The 23,314-nt window shown below is 48.9% G+C and overlaps 1 protein-coding gene and 1 long non-coding RNA gene across 2 annotated transcripts in view; one reads left to right on the forward strand and one right to left on the reverse strand.

Moving 5' to 3' along the window:
- Window positions 1-23,314, forward strand: part of ERC2 (ELKS/RAB6-interacting/CAST family member 2) — an 809,820-nt gene that overhangs the window by 769,534 nt on the left and 16,972 nt on the right. The gene's annotated exons all lie outside the window — the stretch shown is intronic.
- The window catches only part of LOC308567955, a 44,194-nt gene that overhangs the window by 13,134 nt on the left and 7,746 nt on the right, over window positions 1-23,314 (reverse strand). The window contains exon 2 of the long non-coding RNA XR_014000413.1: window positions 22,097-22,187. This is a non-coding gene — a long non-coding RNA (uncharacterized lncRNA). The remainder of the gene's footprint in view (window positions 1-22,096; window positions 22,188-23,314) is intronic.

The following is a 23,314-nucleotide window of genomic DNA, read 5'->3' on the forward strand; positions in this document are numbered from 1 at the left end:
AAACAGAGGCTGGGGGGAGGAAGAGGGAGAGGAAAGCAATAAACGGACTGGCGGCAGCAGGACAGAGAGACGAGAGTGACAATGGTGTGGCCGTGGAACACCGGAGGGTGACTTCTGTGCATTCCTGCTAAGGCCACGCACACTGTGCCACGCTCGGGCTGGGCGGGCTTGAGTTCAGAGGCAGATTGGGGTATAAAGATGCAGGACCGGGGTATGTTTCAAAACGCTTCACCCCCAGGAAGGAAGAAGAGGAGATGGAGGGGGAGGAGGGAGAGGAAGGGCCTCGGGAAGCAAATGTAGTGACGGCTTGGTGACTCTGGAGTCTCAGTGATGGGCCCATGGAGGTTGTGATGCTTAAGTTTATGTGTCGACTTGACTGGGGCATGGTGCCCAGGTACTTTCAAGCATTATTCTGGATGTTTCTGTGATGGTGGTGTTTTTTATTGTTGCTATTTTCTTTTCTTTCTTTTTCTTTTTTTTGGATGGGATTAACATTTAAATCAGTGGACTTTGAGTAAAGCAGATTACCCTCCACAACATGGGTGGGCCTCATCCAATCCGTTGAAGGCCTTTACAGGACACAGACTGGCCTCCCCCGAGCAAGAAGCAATTCTGCCAGCAGACTGCCTTTGGACTTGAACTGCAACACTTCCCTGAGTCTCTAGCCTACTGGCCTCTACCATCAGATTTTAAATATTCCAAGCCTCCATAAAAGAGGTTTGAAATAAGAATAGAAAATTCTTTAAAATACATCTTTCTGTCCATCTACCTACCTATCTTTATATCTAGACACACACAAATACACACACACACACACACACACACACACACACACCCCTTGTTGGTCTTTTCCCCTCTGGAGAGCCTTGACTAATAGAGAGGTTCACTATATTATTTTCTTAAGTAGTGTATGTTTGAGAATTTGGAAATCAGGCAGGCCTATGGCCAAATTCTGCCCTCATCTCACTAGATGTGTTACTTTGGGGGAGTGACTGACCTTTCAGGCTCCCAAGCTCCCCACCTGTAACACAGGACAATTCATAGTATCTATTTCATGGAGTTTGTAGAGAATTACATGAGACAGTGAGTATAACTTAATTCACATATTTATTTATGCACTGATTTAACAAATATTTACTGTATACCATCCCTGGTATTGGAGTTATGACATTGAATACAAAAAGATGAGACCCCTGCCTCGAACAGCTTAGATTTCAGCGGAGGAGATGGAACTAAATGAGACCATCGCACTCCCAAACATACAGTCAGAACGTGGAATAAGGACTTTGAAGTTAAGGACCATGATTCTATGAGAGTTCAGAGCAAAGAAATATGACCAAGAACGGAGTCTTCTGGGAGGGGCCCTGGAGGCAGCAAGGCTTGAGCTGAAGGGGAATGGGTGGCACAAAGGCCCTGAAGAGACAAGGAAGGAAGAAGGCCCGGGAAAGGGAGGGAGCACAAGGCCAGTGAGATCTCAGAGGCCAGAGGTGCACAGGGACCAGGCTGGGCCAGGCTGGAAGTCCTGTTGAAAGTATGTGAAAAGTGTGGTCCAGACCTTAAAGGACAGTAAAAAGCCATGGAAATGTTTTCCTACTAACATCGTGCGTGTGTGTGTGTGTGTGTGTGTGTGTGTGTGTGTGTGTGAGAGAGAGAGATTGAGAGAGAGAGAATTCTTCAGGCAAGGGTGATTCCAAGCAAGGGTGATAGTGGCTACAAGTAGCTGCTGCTCTTTCATCGTTCTTACTGCACCAAAAATAGTATTTATCAAGATTCTTCAGCAGTCCTGATGCTTGCTGAGGGCAGGGCCCTGTGCATTAAGCCTGTATTTAGAAAAGTGCATGGTCTGTCAGGAGCTGGCCACCCAGAAAGAATTGCCAGCAGGCAACAGCCCTCACGATCTCCACCTCATGCCACTTACTTTCTCTGGGACCTCGGCCCCGTCATTCTCATCTCTGAGCCTCAGTTTCCCCATCTGGAATGTAATAGTACCTGACCTAGCAGCCTTGCAGGGCAGCTGTGAGTTTAGTGATATCAGAGCTCATGAATGTGGAATGACTTTGAAAAGTTACAAAAGCACTGGAAAAAAAAAAAAAAAGGTAAGGCGGTGTTTGCTGCGCATCTGGTTTCCATATTGTGTCAGGCATTCTGCTTCGGGGGCGCAGCCTCCGAGACGACTGCTGAGTTCCAGGTTTAGGCCTCGGGGTCCCCAGTGGTAAGGAGAATTTTAGATAATGAGGATAACCAGGGCATGACACCCTACCCTTCACTGAGTCCTTCTGCAAAATGGGCCCCACGTAATCGTCAGGCCACACTGGCTGAGCAGTAGGTAGGCCAGGCATTGCAGTCCCTTTGTGTAGACAGAGATCAAACCCTGGAGGCGACTGGTTCTCTGAGTGAGTGGTGAGCCCAGGACTCCAGGTCCTGTCTTGTGCAGCCAAATTCAGATCTGTTTTGCAACAAAATAAGTATGGATCATAGAGTTTTAAACCTGGGGTTACTTTAGAGATCAACAAATGGATTTTTTTTTTTTTGATTTTTTTTTTTGCCTGCATGCACTGTGTCTTAAACATGTGATCTTATTGCCAAGATTTAAGAATGTGGTTGTTCATATAAAAATTGAGGCTTTTAGTTTCTCTTGAGAAATGGACAACCTGGCCACTGAGAATGTCCATTTCTGAGAAGCAGCACTGGGCAGAACAGAGAGGTGGCTGCTACCTGCTGGCAATCCTTTTGGGTGGCCAGCTCCTGACAGACCCTTGCCCTCTAGTAGATGAGGAACTCTCCCAGGTTACCACTGTCCTTTCCACTCCCTTGGCAGGACCCAAGTAAACACTGTACCTTTTTGACCCCTAATCTAAACCGGTTTTCTCACTTAGAAATGGGGACACTGATTCCAGAGAGTCCAGGGGACATATCAAAGGACACACAGCTTTTGGATGCGAGGATAGGAACACAGAGAGAATTTGGTGCCTCCACTCCCAGCTTGGCCCCACAGCACATCCTTGCTGGCCCACGTCCTTCGGGTCCACAGGAAAGGCTCCCGTGGCCACTCCCTTGCTGCTCTTAGTTTTTCTGCCCAGAAGAAAAGGGCCCAAATGAGAGCAAATGTGGCAGATGGAGTGACGGGCAAATTAGGAGTAAGTGTGCAGACACAGTTAGGGGAAAAAGGTCCATAACATTTATGCAAAGAGCCCAAATCAACCACGGATATTTAACCCCTTTTTCTCCTGCAACAATTGACAAAGCCATCAATTGGTAGAGTAGTTACAAAGGTAACCGAAAAAAGGAAAATCACCGAATCTCCAGGAGAGCATTGCTGTGCTGTGTAGGACCTTCCCATGTGGCCTGTTTGCAGAAGACCAGGTCTCCCCCAGGGGTGTTCACATCAGCTGGTAGCCAGAGTGCCTGGGTGGTCGGGCACATGCATCTGAAATCCTGGGTTTTGTACTCAGACTGGGCTTCCTGCTGTCTATGAAATTGGCTACGAGCTGCTTCCCCAGCCGGCCCCCGTTGCAGATCCATCAGTTCCTCATCGGGCATCCCCGAGCCTGGCCAAGGCCTGACAGCCTGAAGGAGGTCCCCTGGTCTTGTCTCACAGAGCCCCCCAGAACAGAAAGCTCTGGATGGGGACCCAGGAGGACTGGCTTCTATTTCCAGCTCCATCTCAACTAACCCAGCTCTGCATGCGACCCTCGGTCTTTCACATCTCTAGGCCTCAAGTGTTTGTTGAGGGGCTTATAGAAGACCTCCTTCCATAGCAGAAATTCTTCACTTTAACAATTCCTTTGGTTTGACAAGGACCCAAGCTCCATGCCCAGCGTCTGCAGCATCCAGACTCCTGGCCTCCTCCCTGGCAGAGATTACACTAGCTGGTTTATCTCCTTTGGTCTCAAGAAGTTGCTGGGGACTGGGCAAGGCTCTCCTGCCACTGAGGGGTTTGTGTGCTAGCCACGGAGGGAGAGTTCATCTTCATTATTTCCAAAGAGGAGCTGCCGGGGCAACAATGAGACATTTTATGAGAAAGAAGACCTTAAACTGGTTTTCATTAAATGTGGCTTGATGGAGGCGAACCGGAAACATCCATTGGAGCAATGGCAGCCTTTCAAAGCCCCCCTGCAGAAACGATAAGCTATAAAAACAAATGGCCCAGCAACGGAACAAAAAACAAGGCTCCAGGAACATTTGCCGGCTGCAAACACAGCCGCTGGGCCCTGCCCCGCCTCTTGGAGACTGAACCTGGCAGATCTAGAAGGTAGCAGAGCCTGGTGCTCCTCCACTCAGGAGAGGTGGGGCTGAGTGAGTGGGGAACGAGTCCCCAGCGGCAGCAGAATGACCGTGATAATAACAGCTGGTGTTCACTTGGTGCCAGGCACTGAGAGAGCCTTTTACCTGCATCCCAACCATCTCCCTGACTCTCCCATAGACCCGCACTGTTATCACTCCCCCTTGCAGTAGAAAGAACAGAGGCTCAGAGATGCTGAGAAATGTCCCAAGGTCCCATTGCTGAGTGGGAAAAACAGACTCCAGCTCTCATTCCAGAGAGTTTGCCCCAAACCTTACCTATGTGTCCACCTCAAATGATTATGGACTTAAACTGGCTTTTAGACCTCAGGAGAGAGAACCTCAGAGATCTTTGAGCCCAAAGCTGGAGGTGACAGAGCTGGGGTGGGGAGGACACCGCTCTAAGGTTTCAGAGGGACCTGGGCACAGACACATTGTCCTCTCTCACCACTCACTGGCTGGCTGTGCTTAGCTGGTTCCTCACCCTCACTGAGCCTCAGTTTCATCTAGGAAATGGGAAGAGCCACAACTCCTGGTCTTGATGAGTGTCATTGTGATGATTAAGAAAGATTCACCCTACAAATGTTTATCGAGAAACTTCTGTGCACCAAATGTAGCAGTGAACAAAACAGACCAACATCCCTGCCCTCATGGGGTCTGGATTCTTGTGGAAGAGACAGACAATAAACATGATAAATAAGGAAATGATATTGAGTGTCAGAAGACGATGTAAGTGACAGAGAAATGCAGCCCAGAAGAAGGGGGGGTAAGGAATGGGGTTAACAGTGTGATCCTGAGGGTCTCATTGAAATGTGATTTAGAGCGGAGACTGGGCAGAGGTGAGGAAAGAGTGCTTCTGACAGAGGACACAGGGAGGGCAAAGGCCCTGAGAGGAGCCAGCCTGGTCTGGGAAGGAGCAGCCCTGAGGCCAGGGTGTCTAGACTGAGGACAGCGGAAAGCCCCCTGAGCAGCACCTGGCCCCCTTGCTTTCGTTGCAGTAATTAACAGTGGAGCCAGGTGTCTGGACCCCCCACACCCAGCTGAAGCTTTCCCTGCTCTTCCTTCCCTAGTAGACCTTAGGCTAGGCCCCATGCTGCCTGGCCCCAGCCCACCTTTCCTCACTTCCAGCTCTACCTTCCTTCCTTCTATTCCCTTCTGAAAGAATCATGCGGGCCGCTGTGTGTGCTGTGAGCCAGTAAATGCTCAGAGACCCTAAAGAAGGCACCGAAAATTGGGTGAGGAGACTCAGGGCCCGCTAAATAGGGTTTCTAGCTCCCCTGCCCCATTCCTCCAGAAGCAGTGGGGGCTCCCAGCTTCTCAGCCGCGCTCTGAAGCACAGCCCAGAACTCCGGGCTACGCTTCTTCCAAGGATGGCAGGAGGGCCCGCCCAGTGGGTCAGACCTGGGCACTGCAGGCCTGAACCCAGCTCCCACCCTGTGTTCCCCCATCCTTTTGATCCCCTTTTTTGTACCGTTTCTGCTGCATATGACACACGCAGAAGCTCTTGCCTGGAGGGCAGTGGTTTGCTGACACTGAGTGTTCCTGGAGGAAGAAAGCTGCCGGTGGGAGAAGATTATCCTTGGCTGTCCTGCTGACAGGATGCCTGCTCCTCAGGTACTCAGGCCTGATGGTCCCTGGGACCCGTACACCTGATCCCAGTAACAGCAGCCTGAGCCCTCACAGCTCTGCGGAAATTCAGGAGGACATCCGTGCCCAGGGCCTGTCCTCGGGGCTCCCTGATTCTCACCACTCCTTCCTTCTAGTCCCCCCCAGCGGTCACAGAATGGGATCTGGAGTTTGGAGTGTAGATGGGGAAGGTGCCGAGGCTGGAGGAGAGGCAGTCCTGTGAGGAGCCCACGTGGGAGTCTCGGAGAGCGACGTGGCAGCCGTGACAGTGAGGGTGAAAAATAGGCACCACTGCCCAGAGACCTTCTGCAGGGGAAAGCAGCAGGGCTGGTGACTGGTGGGGTGGGCGAGGAGTCTTTTGGAGAAAGCACCCATATAGCCATAAAAATGATAACCAGCAATACAAACGAAGGTGCAATACAGCAGATTATAAAAGCAGGAGCTAGTCTAGGCTCCGTGGCACTTAAATTAGGACGGCCATAGAAGTATGTACCTGTAGTAGACCAACATGGATGTCAGAGCTAACGTCTGGAAGTATCACGGGCCGTGGGCGAGGGAGTTCAGCGTCCTGAGACGCACTCCATTTGCTTGATAGAGATAATGAGTCTTGTGCCCCGGAGTTGTTTGGGGATCCCATGCCGGGCATAACCATAGCACAATGGCTGACACACTATGACAGCTTGTGCATTGCGTTAAATGATCGCCAGTATTATATTGTCCCTCCCCCCCCTCCCTGCCCCCGTGAGGGTCTCGAAAGTGGCTCCTTGACTTTAAAATGTCTTCTTTAACAAATTCAAGGAGCCAGCATTTGGCAAACATTTTGGAATTCAGATGTATCCTGAGTGACTCTGATCGTGAAAGGAAAACAAATAACCCCCCAGGGGACAATTCATAGAAGGATTGATATGGGGGTGGGGGCAGAGGGGGACCTCATAGGTGGGGAAGGACTGGCCTCTTCACAGGGAGAAGCAAAGGGCGGACTGGTAGAACTGAGCAGGGGGAGGGGAACAAATGGCACATCAGTCACTGATAAAAGGCTGTCGTTGAGGCCCAATAAACCCAGTAGCCAGTCACCAAACCAGATGTGTGAGTGGGAAGGTTGCCTTTTTTTCCATCTGCTGAGCACTAGCCCAGCCCAAGCCAGAACACCTTGCGCTCAGGAGGGGCCTAGATCTAATGGGGAGGCTGAAACGTGGGGCTTGCAGGACGGAAGGTCCTAGGCGGGTCAGTATCCAGGGGCCCACATCACTTGCTAGAGAAACCACCTCCCTAACCATAGTTCCTGCTGTGTAGACAGCCATGTGTAGACCCCACCGCCCAGCCCTGCCCTAACCATCGCTGACTGGATAAGTGTTGGGCACCTGAACCAACAGTAGCCCACCTTATCACCTGGACAGTGACCTGCGAACCGGCCTTCTGGGGACTGATGAAATGGGCCAGTCAGGTTCTTTCCTTGGGAATTTGAATTGAGGAGAGAGAGAGTTGATTCCCCATTAGAAGTAAGGCTGCAAGCCTGGTGAGGTGAGAGATGCCAGGGCAGCTATGACATGCAAGCTGAGATTATGAGAATGCAGAATGTGTGAGGGACCAGAACAGGGTCAGCAGGGAGAATCAAATGGCACACAGAGACACACAGCAGTAGAGAAGGGTTTCGTGCTAAACTGGTTCCTGACGCTTCTCCAGGCCCTCTGGACCAGCAGCATCCTTCCCCATACTTCTCAGTTCCCAGTGCTTCTCCAGGCCGTCTAAATCAGCAGCATTCATCCCCAAACTCGTCAGTTCCCAATGTTTCTCCAGGCCCTCTGAACCAGCAGATTCCTTCCCCATACTCCTCAGTTCCCGATGCTTCTCCAGGCCCTCTGAACCAGCAGATTCCTTCCCCATACTCCTCAGTTCCCGATGCTTCTCCAGGCCCTCTGGACCAGCAACATCCATTCCCAAACTCCTCAGTGCCCCGATGCTTCTCCAGACCCTCTGGACCAACAGCATCCTTCCCCAAACTCCTGTTTTTCTTGATTTAGCTGAAGTGCCTCCTTGACTCTTCCAACCAAAATTGACCTCAGGCTGCATCATCTACATGCCCCACTTCCGTGGTCTTCTCCAAGGGAAGGGGACCTGGAAGGAGGCCAGCCTCCAACCCGCCGAGGCAGGGAGGCCTTGTTTATAACAGCGCTGGAGCCGAGTTGGGGGAGCGCAGCAGTGACCTGGCCACTCACTCATCTTTATGAGAACGTCCCCCACATGGGAGCCTTCCCTTTTCATCAGGATGTTTTTCTTGATGTCCAGCCGAAGCATTCCCATTTTTTATTTCTTCCTATTAGTCTAAGCTCTGGCCCTCGATGTGACTGGCTGATATAAACGCTGTCTCCCTGCAGCTCTCCCTCGGAGTTCAGATACTTGACTGCTTACGCGTGGACAGCCCTTTGCTGTTTCTCTTCTCCCAAACAACTGCTCAACAGCCTCTGTTGTTTTCTCAGCCTTGCTGCCCTGTTCCTCCCAGAGACGGAGGTCTGATGAAGTTCAGGGACAGATGGAAGGACAGATTAGACACAGCAGGCGCAGGAAGTCTGGAAGGCAGGCCAGGAGAAGGGATACTCTTGGGCCTGCAAAGTAATACTGGGGATATGGAAGCTTTGAGCAGATGTGGGACCTAGGATACCACACAGTGGCCAAAGCCCAGGAGGAACCCCTAGAGAGGGTTTCCTTCCCTCAGGGACAGAAGCCGAGAGTGACTGTATATGATTGCGTAGGAGGACCAGATGCCTTTCTGGATGGAAATAGGATGGAAAAGGAAGACAAGTAATGGCCACAGTGGAATCCATTAGAAGACTTGGAGAAGTCTTTGAACATTCCTTTTGGTGTCAGGAAAGAGATATGTGGTCTGCTGTTAGGCAAGCTGTAGGTCACCTTGAAGTTGACAAAAATTTGAATGAGAAAGGTGGCCCATGGCTGCTATCAATGGGAAGGGGGAAAAGAGGAAATGATTTGGGAGGCACCCAGGGCTCTTCATTTTTCCATGAAAGGAGATCTGCACCATCTTCTCCCCACCCCCACCTCCATCTCCACCCTGTTCTTGGCTATGTCACTGCTAAAGTAAGTCCCTGGGGAAATAAAGTTTGGTGGCATGTCATGGAGTTGCTGAGTGTCACCTTTTCAAGGGATGAGAGAGAGAGAGATGAATTTTGGTCCTGACAGTATCCTGTAGTTAGGAGTCAGAAAATATATGGTACAAATGCCATTACTGTCCTCTCCATGGCTGGTGTCACTGACACCTCCCAGCTCTTTTCACTGAGCCATGGTGAATCGAGTTCTCCAGGCAGCCAGGGCCAGCTCTTCTCAATTAGCACTCTCGATGAGAAACACTTGCCATCTTGGGCAAAATCCTCTTTTTGGTCACTCTTCCATAACCTTTGATTTTAGCAGTAAAGGGGCAAAGAAAGTGGTGATCCCTGTTTAGCTGTACTGAAAAGAACCATGATTGATGCCTCCTGCGGGCTCTAGGGGAGAGAACCTAGCTTTGCACACTTGGGTTCTAATCCTGGCTTCATCATGTGCGAGCCCCGCGATCTTGGATAAATTGGGTTTTCTGACTCTCAACTTCCCCAGCTATCAAATGGGCTTTAAAACATTGACTTATGCAGGATTGCTGTGAGGATTCTAGATGGTATGTGCCGTTGCTTTTCACAGTGCCTAGGAAATGGTAGGTGCTCAGCAAAGTGTAGCTTGGTACAAAAATTGAGGAAACCTTTAAAACTACAGTCTACCCACTCGACTTGGTGTGCTTGGGACTGAATTGATTCAAACAGCAGTGACTTGGCACGTCAGCACCCTGACTTGTCTCTTTTCAATGTTTGTGAAACTAATCAGGGCAGAAACATTCCTGCTCGGATTATTATCTGGAATCTAATGACAGTCCTTGTCTGGCTTTCGAGACAACCCATTTTGTGTAGACACTTCGCGGTACAATTCGTGCATTCTGTCTATGGTATGTGCTGAGAAATGGCCAATTTTCATGCTGAAAAGGCACCATAAAGATGCAAAAGCTCCTCTTGATGAATCATTAAACTGTCTTGTGAATGTTTCTTCCTAGAGATAATCAGATGCACAAGCCAGATAAGAGCCAAGGGTGGGAATGACCATTCCTACCTTTATTTACAATGCAAAGTCGTGACTTATCTTTTCGAATCCCCACCACCAGGGTTCTTGTCAGCTGGGCTGCGCTGGGATCCAGACCCCAGCCAGCACCTGGCATGACTCGCCAATCTGACCTCTCCTCAAAGCTGCGGTTTTGCTGGGACCTGAGGGGGAGCCGAACTATTTTTGGCTGGCTGAAGGCCTGTAAAAGTACATTGTTTGTCATCTTAATTTTTAAAAGCATGGAATTTGAAGTCCTGGCCAAAAAAATTAGCAACCTTGTACACTGCATGGAGCTTGCTTAACAGATGGTGGTCTGAGAGGTTGATGTTTTTCAAAAGTTGATGACTTCACTGCTTGATGTCCGAAATGAAATTGTTTTCTCTCAGATAGCATTTCAGGAATGGGGACTTTTGATTGGGAGGGAGACCTGAGCTGAACCCAAACTTAGGACCTAACTTATCTGGGTTTCTGAAATTCCCTTCCAAAGAAAACTTCAGATATATCATTATATATATATTTATTGGCTTCTGCATATCTGCACCTCTTGCTTTCTTCACAGGGAGTGGGAGCCAGACTATAAGAAGAGAAGCTGTTATCTGAAGGTCTCACAGTCCCTGGGGAGTAAGGAACAGCCAACCCCTACAGGACGGCCCTAGGTGCTGCCCAGAAACAGCATAAGCTTTGCATAAGCATTAGGTCTGTGGGGTGCTGGTCTGAACTGACCTTGCTCTTTAAAGGAACAAAGAGGATTCTTTCCCAGAGAAGAGGATTTTGACTTTAAAAGCAGCTATTCATTGGTACAGCCTTTGTGTGACTGTGGCTTTGAGTGTCACTCCCAGGAGAGTAGGATAAAGAATGTTAAAGCTGGGAGGCACCTTCAAGATACTGGGCTTCACCTCCCTGGTTTTACAGATGGGAAATCTAAGACCTCAGATAAGAAGGCACGTCCTGAGCTCAAACAGCACGTCCGAGACCAAGCTTTCTTCAACTTTTATATTTTCTACTCCCCAGTGGCTACCTCTTACCCCAAGCCCCCAGCCACTTGAGTGTTCATATTTTGTAGCAAGGATAAACCTTAAATAGCACCAGCCGAGTCCCCTAGCTCTCTTCTGGAGCATTCCTACTACACGAAGCTATCATCAGCCAAAGCAGAAAAGTGAGCAGTGGTTCACATGAGCGCTCAGTGGGCACCTCCTCTGATGGATGGCACCCAGTCTCCCAAGTGCACATCACCCCAATTCCCCAGATGCATTCTGCCTTCTCACTGAAAAAGTGTAATCTTTGAAAGGTGTCGCTGAAAGGCACATTAAGTTGTTCTGATCATGGACGTGAAGACCATCCAGCCTATGTCTCGATGCTGTATTCTCACATCTCAGGTAGGGCATCAGTGAGATCTAATCCGCGGGGCACTGGCTGGGAAGGCAGCCATGCACCACCCTCTTCCTCCAAGACCCCCTAAGATGCCCTTGGGACCTAAGCAAACCCTTTCCCCTTTCTGGGACTCAGTATCTTTGTTTATAAGGTATGGGTTTCCATCAACATTTCCTAAAGTGTATTCTGAGAAATACAGGTCCCACAGAATCATAAAAAGTTTACTTAAAAAACAAAACCTACTAAAAACAATTCCCAGTGGATGTATTAAGTCAGTGTTATTTATTTAAAATAAGTATTTTTAAGTATCTTTAGTTTATCTCAATAAACATTTCTTAAATACATATTCTTTTTAGAAAAATCACAAATTTGGCCAATTCTGAAAGAAATAAAATATGCTATTTCATTGCAGGACTTACCAGAGCCTTAAATATAGAAATGTGCCTTGGAAAATCTCCAAGTGCAGATAAAATACACACTATTTCTCAAATGTATTTGGCCGCAAGCCTTGTTAAACCAAGGGTCCTGCCTCAACTTGACCAACGTGAGACAGCTAATCTCCCCAGCCCCTCGGAGTTCTAGCATTGTGCTTCTTCTGTTAACTCTTCCTTGATATGTCTGGTAGCTCTACTTTCTAAAATAATAGATGGACCTACTTCCAGGTTTTTCTCTCTCATTATCAGTGTAATTCTGTTTGCGTTTTCTCAGCTTATGTTTTTTCAGATGCAGAAAATTATGTAATTAGCTGTGAGGTCTCAGGCCATAATTTGGGAAACATTTCCCACTTAAATTAAAGGCTTTGCACGCCCACCCAATCCGTAATTGTGTGGATCTTTCAAAACTCTCCGTTGGCTTCATTTAATTGTTAAACATTAATTTAGTGGGGGAAATCTTCAAAGAAGAGGTAGAGGGATAGAGGAAGCGTGGCTGGTAGGACAAAATATTAATAGGCGGTTAAAAGCAAAACAGTAATTCTTCCGTCTAAGCTTGCAGCCTTTGGTCGGTGGAAAAGAAACAATCGGTTATTCCGGGATTATATAGGTTTCATTGACTTAAAGTGACCTAAAAGCAGCTAGAGGGGGATTTACTTTGTCTTTATTTTTTGCCTGAGGAGACAGAAAGAAAAACAGGGTTTTGTTTTTTTAAATCTGAAAATGCCCTTTTCCGTGAAGGTTTCCAAAAGTGTTTTTTAACTCGATGCTGTTTGACAGAGACCAAAAATTAAAACAGAAAAATCCCATTTTGCCAGCAGAGTTGCTCATATCGCCGTTTAGCTCAGCAAACGCCAGCCCAGGCCCCCGTGTAACGCAGGACTCCGCACCTTCTTGGGCATCTGAGTTGAGGCTGGAGATGTGTGGAGTTGCCATGGTGATTGCTGTCAACAAAGGTTACCCCTGGTGGAACCTCTTTGGCCCCGTGACCCACACACAGAGCTGGAATAATAGACTGTGTAAGTGGCTCCTGCTCTGCAAATAGAGACAGGGCTGGAAATCAATTATTAATGAGCTGGGTGACATTGACATTCATCCACATTTAATAAGCTCAGCCCAGCAACCGTAGGAGAGCTAGGTTTTGCCCAGCAGAGTCCCACGGGTTGGTAGGGAATTCAGAAGAAAAAAAAAAAGCTAGGGACAGAAACCCAAAGATAAAGAGATGATGGTCTATAGTCACTAAACAGACTTTAATTAGTATTTAGATTTCTCTGCTTGACATTCCTTTTGATACCAGTTTTTATCCTAAATGAACCCAAAGGATTTGACAGGCGGGTCACACACAGCATCTCCTCCTTACTGCCTCCTACACACCTACCAGAGACGAATAGAAGGTGTTGGGACTCATGCACATTTTAAGGGGGGTTCTAAAGCCCACTGGTTCATTGTTGGACTCCTGTGCAGAAAAACAAAATGCCAATGAAACATAACGACAATGAAGTATGTGTCACCACACTCTGTGCTCTCCATTCAGAGTGCGCAGGACTTTGGTTTCTAAGGCTTTCTGGGGAAATTACTCTGGTTTGTCTTTCTAATTCCCTCCCCAGGCAGCCTGCGATTTCTTTATATCTGAACTAGTGCAAAGGGGCATTCGTACTGAACTAGAGCCTTACCCAACTACATGCACAGCCTATATGAAAAGAAGGGTCCTTGTTTTATTTAAAAAGATGCCTCTGCTCTAAAATGGGAGTGGGGGGGAGAGACCAGTTGTTTTCTAGAGCCACGTCACAGATTGGTAAGCCAGGACCTGCAGGAATGAGCTGACTAGAAAGTTTGCTCAACTGACCTTTGACAAACGCCAGCCCCTGCCTCCCTTTGGCCCAGGCTTCGTCAGGAATCAGGACTGGCATTTCACCCTCTGATATTCTAGAGGCTTTTCTGGAGCCTGTCACTTCCGAGAGGGAACTATCCTCCACCTCTATGCTCCAAACCTGTCCCAGCTTCTAAGGCTGTTCTTTCAGCAGGCTTGTCATTCTATAAGTTGATTGTTTGTGGCACCAGCATGGCAGTGAGGGGAGATTCCTTGGGGACATGTGGCTGCTGGCCCCACTGGTCTGCAGCGAGTTTCCCGTGTCCATGGAGCCAGTCCCACCTCCCAGCATGCTGACAAAGGAGGCCAAGGTGCTCGGCAGAGACTGGAGTCAATTAAAGGCTCTGGCTTGGGAAAAGCCCTCCTAGCATCTCCCTTTTTAATCTGGACCTTTCTTTACCTTTTGATATTCTAGACGCTTTTCTTTTGCCCTCTGTCAGCGCAGAATTTTTGAAGGTGACTGATGTCTCAGGTCAATAATTACATGTGGCAAAAGTTCTTAAGCTACAGGTTTAGATGCCTCTAATTTCAAGGCAAAAGCTTGAGGTTTCACAGTCCCTTCCGGTAGGGCTGAGCACTGGGCAGAGGGGGAGGGAGCCATCAGCTCGCTGCCAGAGCAATCTAGGGCCTGCCTCCACTGCCAGCGGGGTCTCTTGACATCTGAGTCGGAGAGTAGGGGGCTGCCCACACCCCTGTGTTATGTGTGGCCCCTCCATAGGAGGCAGGAGGCTTGGATTCATTACTACAAAGTTTTTCCCATTTCAGTTTTTAGATTTCACAATATGTCAGTTTATGACTTCAGCTCCTTAGACAAAGACTGATAAATTTGGATGCTGTAAGACCTTACCCTAAGCCCTTCATCAAGTCAGCTTAGTCAATCAACAAATATTTATTGGGCACAGAGGGAGGGCACAGTGCTAGATTGTGTAGGCAGGGTCCCCATCTTCATGGAGCTCTCAGTGGGGCTGGGAAGACCAGGCAGACACACGTGAGAAGTGCCAGGAAGGGGTAGGTGGTGACGGGGGGGCCTTGGGAGTGGGGGTGAGGCATCTGACTCAGCCCAGGGACTCAGGGGGAGGAGCTACTGTCTAACATGAGATCTGAAGGGTGGGTTTTAGTTTGTCAGGTGATAAGGAAAGGAGAGAGCTAGATCAGAGCAGGGTCAGCTGGGATATGAAAGAAGTGGGGGGATTGGCCTGATGCCTTTCTCTGCAGAACAATGGGGAGCTACTACAGGGTCTTAACAAGAGAGGGGCTTACTGGCTTTTATATTTTAATAAGTCCACTCTGGTCACACTGGGGACAATAGACTGGAATTAGGGACTTTAATAACAAGGGATGGAAAAGACTGTGAGGTGGGGGAGATGGTCCCACCCCTTTCCCAGGTCATGGGGCCTGGAGAGGGTATGGTCAGCCCCATTCAGGTGCTAATATCACACATGCTAGAACTACATTCAGGATCCACTGGGGGTGAGTTACAACCACATGTCCCCCAGGCCATTTCAGAGGCTAGACTGTGGCCACTGGATTCCTTGAAGACACGCACCTTTTCAGCCTTATGTCTTCTGCTGACCATGATGTTTAACTGTTTTCACTGCCAACTTGTCTTACCGCCTCTCGTTTTCTGTTCCCTTCTTTGCAATCTTCTTTGGCACCTTTGCCTCCTCTTGATAATAGGCATACAGAGTGAGATCGGACTTGGCATGGGAATATGGTCACCTACCATATAGGGTGGTGGTGAGGGTTACATATCAAATGCATAGCATGTGCTCAGCCTGATGTCTGGCCTAGGCACTGGGCCATTGGCAGTTCCTAACATGATTCACATGAATATTGCCATTGTCAGTAAGGACACAGAATGGGGATGGAGATGAGGGAACATTCGAGGAGTCCTTCCCCCTGGTTACAGTCTTCAGTCCCCTGCTTCTCCCTCTGCCCCGCCCATCACCTCTGCCTGCAGAATCCCTGGAGTGTGCTGCGTGGACTCTGCCTGCTGCCCAGGAGGCCGTGTCTCAGCCTGGCCACTCCTGTCTGTGACCCCCCTGCCAGACTTCACCGTGTCCCCTGATGAACACATCTTTTGCTGACCAAGAAAATTCCTGTTAGGTGAGAAATGTACTTTGGGAAAACAAGGCCTTACTCCAAGTTCCTCCCAGCATTGACCAGGTTGCCCAGTCCTATCTGCTGGGGAGACATTTCCTAACTCACGTGCCCAGGTTCTAGGGATTAAGGGTCTTTACCAGCAAAGAAAGGTTTCAGGGGCTGGGGGTGGGGTCTTTCCTGCTCCACTGTGGGGCCTGGAACCCTGTCTTTCTCCACGGCTGCCATAATCTCAGCACCTAGCACCCGTGAGGGGTTTAGTGAATGTTCTGGAATAAGTGAAAAGATGAACTGGTGAACTGAGAGGCCGGCACAGGTGAGGAGGGCACCCGGGCCACCTCTGTGTCTTTCGGGAGGGAGTGCAGCTTGAGAGGGACCCACAGTCAGGCCGAGTTTGGTTCTGGCTCCATCACTCAATACCTGTGTGACCCTGTGTCTGGACCTGTTAGGTCCTTGGTCTAATGGCTCATAGTACGATCTTTGAAAGAAGAGCAAGTACTTAAAAGGAACTTGGGGAGAAGTGATGAGTTTATAGAAACTCTACTTGGTGCCTGGTGTGTGCTCAGTAAGTATCATATCATGATCACACACTTAAGACATTAGATAGAGAAGTTTGTTTGAGGGCAGGGATGACTCTTGCTGAGTTTTAAACCCAGTATTAGCTCATGTCTAGGATGTAATAGGAACCCCTATAGCTGGTGACTTTTGTAATGTTAAAGGGAAAGTAATCATATTGTGTTGGTCCTTAGGGCTCAGGGAGAGACCTGGACAGCTCAAGGGGCCCTGAGAAAAACATTAAAAAGTTGAGCAGTTTAACCCAGGTCATCCTGTGTGTTCACGTTGAAGCTGGGACAGGGACACAGGTCCAAGAAGGATTGGACATTAGCCCTGTGGTCCTTCCATTCATGTGGCAGCTTCTCCAAGTCACAGTTACTTTGAAATGGCCCTTGCTGTCGCTGTCTTTAAACCTCAAATTGACCAGGAGCTGCTGTGGAGGGGGTGATGTGGCTCACACAATGGTCTGGCATGGCCCAGGAGTCTCGGGACCAGGCAGCTTTATACACGGAACACAGCATGCAGAAACTGAAGCCTGCAGGACGGGTCCCCGGGTTTTATTTGCCAATCTTTTTACAAGCATGTTTAATGACTGTGAAATTTCCAAGCCTCTCATTCAACAAGCGAGAGGAGCCCTGCAGGTTTGCTTTGTGCCTTAAAACTCTTCAAATACATTGAAGCTGGGAAAAGAGAGAAGAGGGGAATTGTGTCCTGTCATCATGGCTGGTGGCGGCTCAGGGAAAGTCAGGCTTTCTAGGAAAGGCGGCCAGGCAGGGGAAGCGGTTTCTATCGCTGAGCCGGAGTCTGGGCCTGGCTGAGAGTTCCCGTCAGCAGGTTGAAATCAGGGGGAGAATTACCTCCTTTCCTGCCTAGATCATGAGCATGGGTGATTTGTGCGTGTGGTTATACGCCAAGCCACCCTTTATCATCGTTTTAAAGGGAACCGAGAATCTTTGGGGACCTCTCTGTGCTCTGACATTCTGCTCGCAGGAAGTCGAGAGTCATTACTATGAAAAATGGCAGCAGCGACGCAAATGCACATCAGGGGCAGACAGTGGGCTGAGCAAACACATTCATGTTCAAGGGGCAAGGGAGGGGTGGCTTGTCATGTGGAGGGATCGGCTTCCTTTGCCTAGAAGCTACTCCCAGTGACTGCTTTACAAGATGGGAAACATTGTGCTTGCTTTGGCAGGGGTTCCTGCTTGCAACTCGAGGGTTGCATCAATTAATTCCAAATTGTGTTGGTAAGCGATGGGAGTCTTGCCTTCTGGAGAATTAGTGCTCCTTAAAGACATCCTGGCCAGCAAGCCCAGCCCGAGGAGTAGCAAGCCAAGGCCCCCAGGGTGGATTATTCACTTATAATCAGGCCTTTCCTCCTGGTTCCTTCCACGGCTCCCCTCCCCTCGCCGGTGCCTCTCTATCGAGGCAAAAAATCTAGTCAAAGGAATGCAAGGGCAAAGAGACTTGGAAAAACTCAGAGAAGGGATCGACTCAGAAATGCGACATAATGAGGTTCCCTGAGCAGACTTCAAAAGGTCACTTGGGCTCTGGAGCCCCACGCGATGACCTCACGATCAAACTATTTCTTCGCGGTCCTGTTAGAATCCAAACTGAGCTCGTGTGTGAGCCGGAAAGGTGCTCTGGTGGGAGCAGAGCCCACCCCCACCTGCAACTGCTGTTTGTGATAATCGGGCATCGTAACTCTTTTAACGCTGGGATTTGATTTTCCAGGGAAGATAAGCCAAGTTCCCATGCGTGGGTGCTCCTTTTTTCTCTCCATCCTTTCCACCTCATTTCCCTGCTCTTGAGGCCCCAGCCTAATGCAGGGAGACAGTGTGGCTTTTGGTGCCAATAACCTTGGGCTCCTGCAAGGAGATTTTGGGAGGCTCTGGGTGCAGGAAGATGAGCGGAAGCAGACATGGGGCTGTTATTATTGCGGATATTTCAGGAAGTGGTTGCCCTGCTGTCCACTCCCAGAGCACCCGGGGCTGAGCGAGATGGAGAGGACACATGTCAGATCTTTGGCCACACACGGGGCTCAGTGGACTACAGCCCACGGCCAAACCCAGCCTGCCACCTATTTTTGTTTTATTGGACCACAGCCACACCCATTCATTTACTTACTGTCTAGGGCTGCCTTCATGCCACAATTGCAGAACTGAGTAGTTGTGACAGAGACCATAAGACCCACAAAGCCTAAAGTATATACTCTCTGACCCTTTACTAACTTGCCAACCCCTGGTCCACACGACGGTTTTCACAGACCTGTAAATCCTTATGTCCCAGAGCAAGTTACCCTTGGGTTGGGATCAAATAAAATGGTGGAGGCAGCTCTGTTCTTAAATTGCAGGGAAATCGCTCCCACACTCATTCGCTGAGTCATTCATTCAAGGGGTGCTGGCCGGGAGATATTATTATCAATGTCATCATCTCCATAGTCCTTCCCCTGAGGAACTCCCAGGCTCTAGGCCACGACTACTACCGAGGAGAGGGCACTTCTGGCCAATCGCTGAGAAATGGTTAAAGGATTAAAGCGAGACAAATCTTTTGTTCTCAGCTAGTCCAATGACCTCATTTTACATGAGGAAATTGAGGCTCAGTGAAGGGAAAAGTCTTGCTGCAGGTGACACGATGCGTTCATGGCAAAGCTGAAACTAGAATTTTACTCTCCCAGGCCAGGGGAATTAGATCTCAATAGATGACTGTATTACTTCTTCCGTGTCCTCTAAATTGGGTCAGTAGTAACCAGTGGCCTTGGGAGCATTTTGGAGAGCAGCAGTCGACTGCATGACTCAGCAGTTCCTCTCTCTGGAGATGAGTCCGTGGTTGCTTCTTAAGTGAGGCTGATTGCAGTGAATATTCACATAAATTGCACCTGTCACTCCTCTGCACAATGCCAGGCCAGGGGTAATGTGAGCTCCTTGTAAAAGGAACCCGTTTTTTCCAGGGAGATTATAAATTAGATATGAATGGAGGCTTAGGATCCTGGCAGACATTCTCCCAGGGAATGCTTAACTTGCATATATTTGCAGAGTAACCTCTGCAGAGGTTAGGCTACTCTTGGAACCGAGACACACCTTTGAAGTCTAAAACTTCTCTGAGACTTTCTGTACACCCCCACTGGGTTACTGTTTAAGGAATCAAACATGAACTGTGCTCCAAAGGGCCATCCACGGGCCCACTGGAGAGCTGATCTCTGTTCGTAGCAATACTCAAGGATGTCTTGGTTGGAGAATGTAGGTTACCTAGAGTTTTCTCCAACTTCAGAGAATCAAATGTTTGTGACTGATACGATCTGGCAGATTGGGAGAGAAAAAGCCAGTGAATGCAAAGAGAGAGTTGAAAGGTGGATGTGCACTGATAGTAAAGGAGGCAGGATCACAGTGGCTCTGGCCTGGGAACTCCCACCTCCAAATCTCAACATGCAGAAACAAAGTCATGTCTGTGCCAAAACCAGCTCTGCAACCTTGGACATTGCCTCCCTGAGATTCACTTGCCTTATCTTTTTACTTAAGGCAGTGGTTCTCAGCTAACAGCAACCCTCTGGTTCCCACCCCCGGGGCATGGTCAGGTCTGGAGGCATTTTTGGATTTTTGGTTGTCAAACTAGAGTGCTACTGGAATCAATGTGGGCAGAGGCCAGGGATACTGCTAAACCTCCTACAGTTCATAGCACACTCCTCACCATGACAAAGTATTATCAAACAAAGAAGTTTTGGCCCCAAAAGTCAGAAGTGCTGACGTTGACAAATCCTGACCCTCAGAAAGGGACTAGGCCTTGTTCATCACTGTATTTATTCCAAATAGTACCATATCCAGCACATAATTAAAATGCAAGAAATAGCTATTCAACAAACTTATAAAAATAGATGAATATATGTGTGACTGACTATTTTGCCTGCCTGTAAGATTGCTAAAATGATTTACCAAATATAGTATCTATGCACAGTTCCTGGCAAAGTGCCCAGCACATAGTAGGTATTCAGTAAATGGTAGCTCATAGTGATGCGATACCATTTACCTGAATTTGCTCCATGCTTGTGTTAAATAAGAATTCACTTGTTTTCATCCCTTGCCAAGATAATAGGCAGTCTGTGCAGGCAAAAAGCCCAGTGGGGCTTTTACAAATATTGGTTTACAAAGAATCTTTTTTATCTTGTGTTTTCCAGATAGGTAAGCCAAGGGCCACTTGGTTGTGCCTTCATTTCCGCTCCCTCTGGCAGACTCTCCCTAGGCTGGGTTTTGTTTCTCTAAAATTATTGTTTCATTGCTTTGCTGTTCTGAAGAAACCTGTTGGTTAATATTAATGCATTTTTATCTTGGGCCATTTCCTTCTGATTCCCTTTTCCAATCTGCCATCATATCTCGCTTCATCCTTTTAATAGCAGCTCGACTGGCAGAGCAGAGCCCTTTCATGCACATATCAGGTCTGAGCCGCAGGGCAAGCCTGTGTGCTCATCCTTGGGCAGGCGGGGAAACTGAGGCTCCGGAAATTAAACGACTGCAGGTCGGTAACTTCTGGTTCCTCTTTATCACCTGCTCCTAGGGTTTGAGAACCACACAAGATTCAGGGACAGAGGTTCAGGGAAGGGAGCTGACTTGCTCGAACCCACACAGGAACTGGTGCCCAGGCAGGTCTCCAGGTGCTTCCATCTTAACTTCTTAAGCCCTCATTTCCCTGCCTGTTCCTGAAGATCATTTTGAAATTGGTCTCATTCATTCATTCATTCATTCATTCATTCATTCATTCATGGAAGAGTCATTGAGTGCCTCTGTGCTCTGTCTGTCGTGGGGCAATGGGAAAACTTCTGTGTTTGGGTCTTGTTCTGTCTCATCACTAGGAAGCATTAGCCTGAGTTACTTAATTGCTGTGAACTTCAGATTGTCCTCCAGGAACTGGAGATGACGAGCCTTGACCTACGTCATGGAGTTGACATGACAGCCAATAGTGGTCAAGACAATAGAGGGAGTTTGCAAAGTGAGTTCTTATGAGGATTTCTCCACCCTCTCTCCTCTTTCGCAGCCCCTCCCTTGAAGCAAATGCTAGTACTTCTGTTACTATGGCACATGATTCCGTGAAGAAAAATCATGATAATTGTGACATCTGTTGAACCCTGATTTCTCTCAGGCACTCCGCTACGCACGTATATGTATGATCTTGTTTAATTCTCCCGGCAGCTCTATCTTTCTAGTATCTCCATCTCACAAATGAGGCAGTGGAGGCCCAGAAAAGTACAGTCCCTTGTTCAGGGTTACACAGCTACCCATGAGCCAGGCCAGGATGGAACTCAAATTCCGCTGGATTAAACAGCCTGTGTTCTTCCCTTACTTACTCATTTATTGAGCACCTCCTAGTGCCAGGCACTGTGCTAGGCACTGAGTGGCCCTGCAGGTGCTTCCCGAATCCCCCGCCCCACTCAGGCAGAACCAGGGTGTCAGGGCATCTCCTCCTCCTGCAGGAGGTGTGGGGACGTGTGTGCCTCTGCTGGCCTTCAGTTCCGTCAGCTGTGTCAGCTGGTGTCCCTGGGAAGCGGATGATGTTAGCCCTTCCAGCTGGGAACAGCCGATCAGCACGGGGGTGGGTGGGAGGCTCAGCTGAGCACAGGAGGAAGCCCAGTCCACCGGTGGCACAAGCAGAGTGATTGTCTGCAGGGGCCCCCGAAGCCCCTGGCCCTGGGACCAGTCCCCTCACACTTCCTGAGCTGTGCCTGCCAGAACCTACTTACTGTTTGGGACTTTCATCCCTCCTGGCTCATTTTCAGGGTCTCTTCAGGACAAGGTTACTCCATGGCTTGAAGACCACACGGATTGAAGTCTCTGGAAAATAAAAATGACCTGTTGTGGCTTCCATAGTGCAAACACAACTGTTGCCTGTGGACAAATATTGACTTTGGTACTAAATCTCATGGATGGCCACCCTTGGGAGAGGCCAGTGTCAGGCCACTGAGCAGTAGTTGCTCAACCATGTCACAAGGAGCCTGAGTCAAAGGGCGATACTCCTTAGATCTCAGAGGACCCTGTCTGCCATGGGCCCCAGCAGTGTCAGTGAACAGGCAGCTTGGAGTTGGCATTGTTGGGAGAGCGTCCAGAGCGTTAATACAGCAGTCCATTGTGACTCCTGTGTTAGTTTGCTGGGGTTACTGTAACGAAGTGCCATCGACTGGGGGCTTAAAACAACAGTAATGTATTCTCTTACAGTTCTGGCGTCCAGAAGTCCAAAATCAAGGCATCGGAAGTGCTGTGCTCTGTTTGAAGGCTCTAGCGGAGGACCCTCCTTGCCTGTTTCTAGTGTCTAGCGCTTGCCCGTAATCCCTGGTGTTTCTTGACTTGTAGATATGTCACCCAAATCTGTGCCTCCATTGTCATGTGGCTTTCTCCCTGTGTCCAAACGTCCCTCTTAGTATGTGGACACCGGTCGTTAGATTAAGGCCCACCCTAATCCAGTATAACCTCATCTTAATTTAATTACATCTGCAAAAACCCTATTTCCAAATAAGGTCACATTCGCAGGGTCTAGGGGTTAGGGCTTGAACATATCTTTTTAGGGGACACATTTCGGCCTACATTCAACCCATGGGCTTGTTTGTCCTTAAGGAGAGGTTATGTATCTCCCCACAGCCTCATCAGCTGCCTCCATTCGGCCTCTACGTTTCCCCAAAAGGACCCTCCCAAATCACACAAGTGGCCCGATCACTCCCTTGGTGGTATCCCACTGCCCTCAGGGAAAAGTCGCCTCCTCCAAGCAGCCAGGAGGCCTGCTGTGCTCGCCCCATCGCCCTGTGGCTGCCTTTCCCTTTCAGCCCAGCATTCAGCCCAGCATTCAGCCCTGCATTCAGCCCAGCATTCAGCCCAGCATTCAGCCGTCCCTCCCCTGGCAGCTCCCTGAGTAGGCCTTGCTCGGGCTCTGAGGGTTTCAGGCCTTGCTCCTCTAGTCAGAAAGCTCC

This window comes from Miniopterus schreibersii (genome assembly GCF_964146895.1).
Source record: "Miniopterus schreibersii genome assembly, chromosome: 15".
NCBI classification, from domain to species: Eukaryota; Metazoa; Chordata; class Mammalia; order Chiroptera; family Miniopteridae; genus Miniopterus; species Miniopterus schreibersii.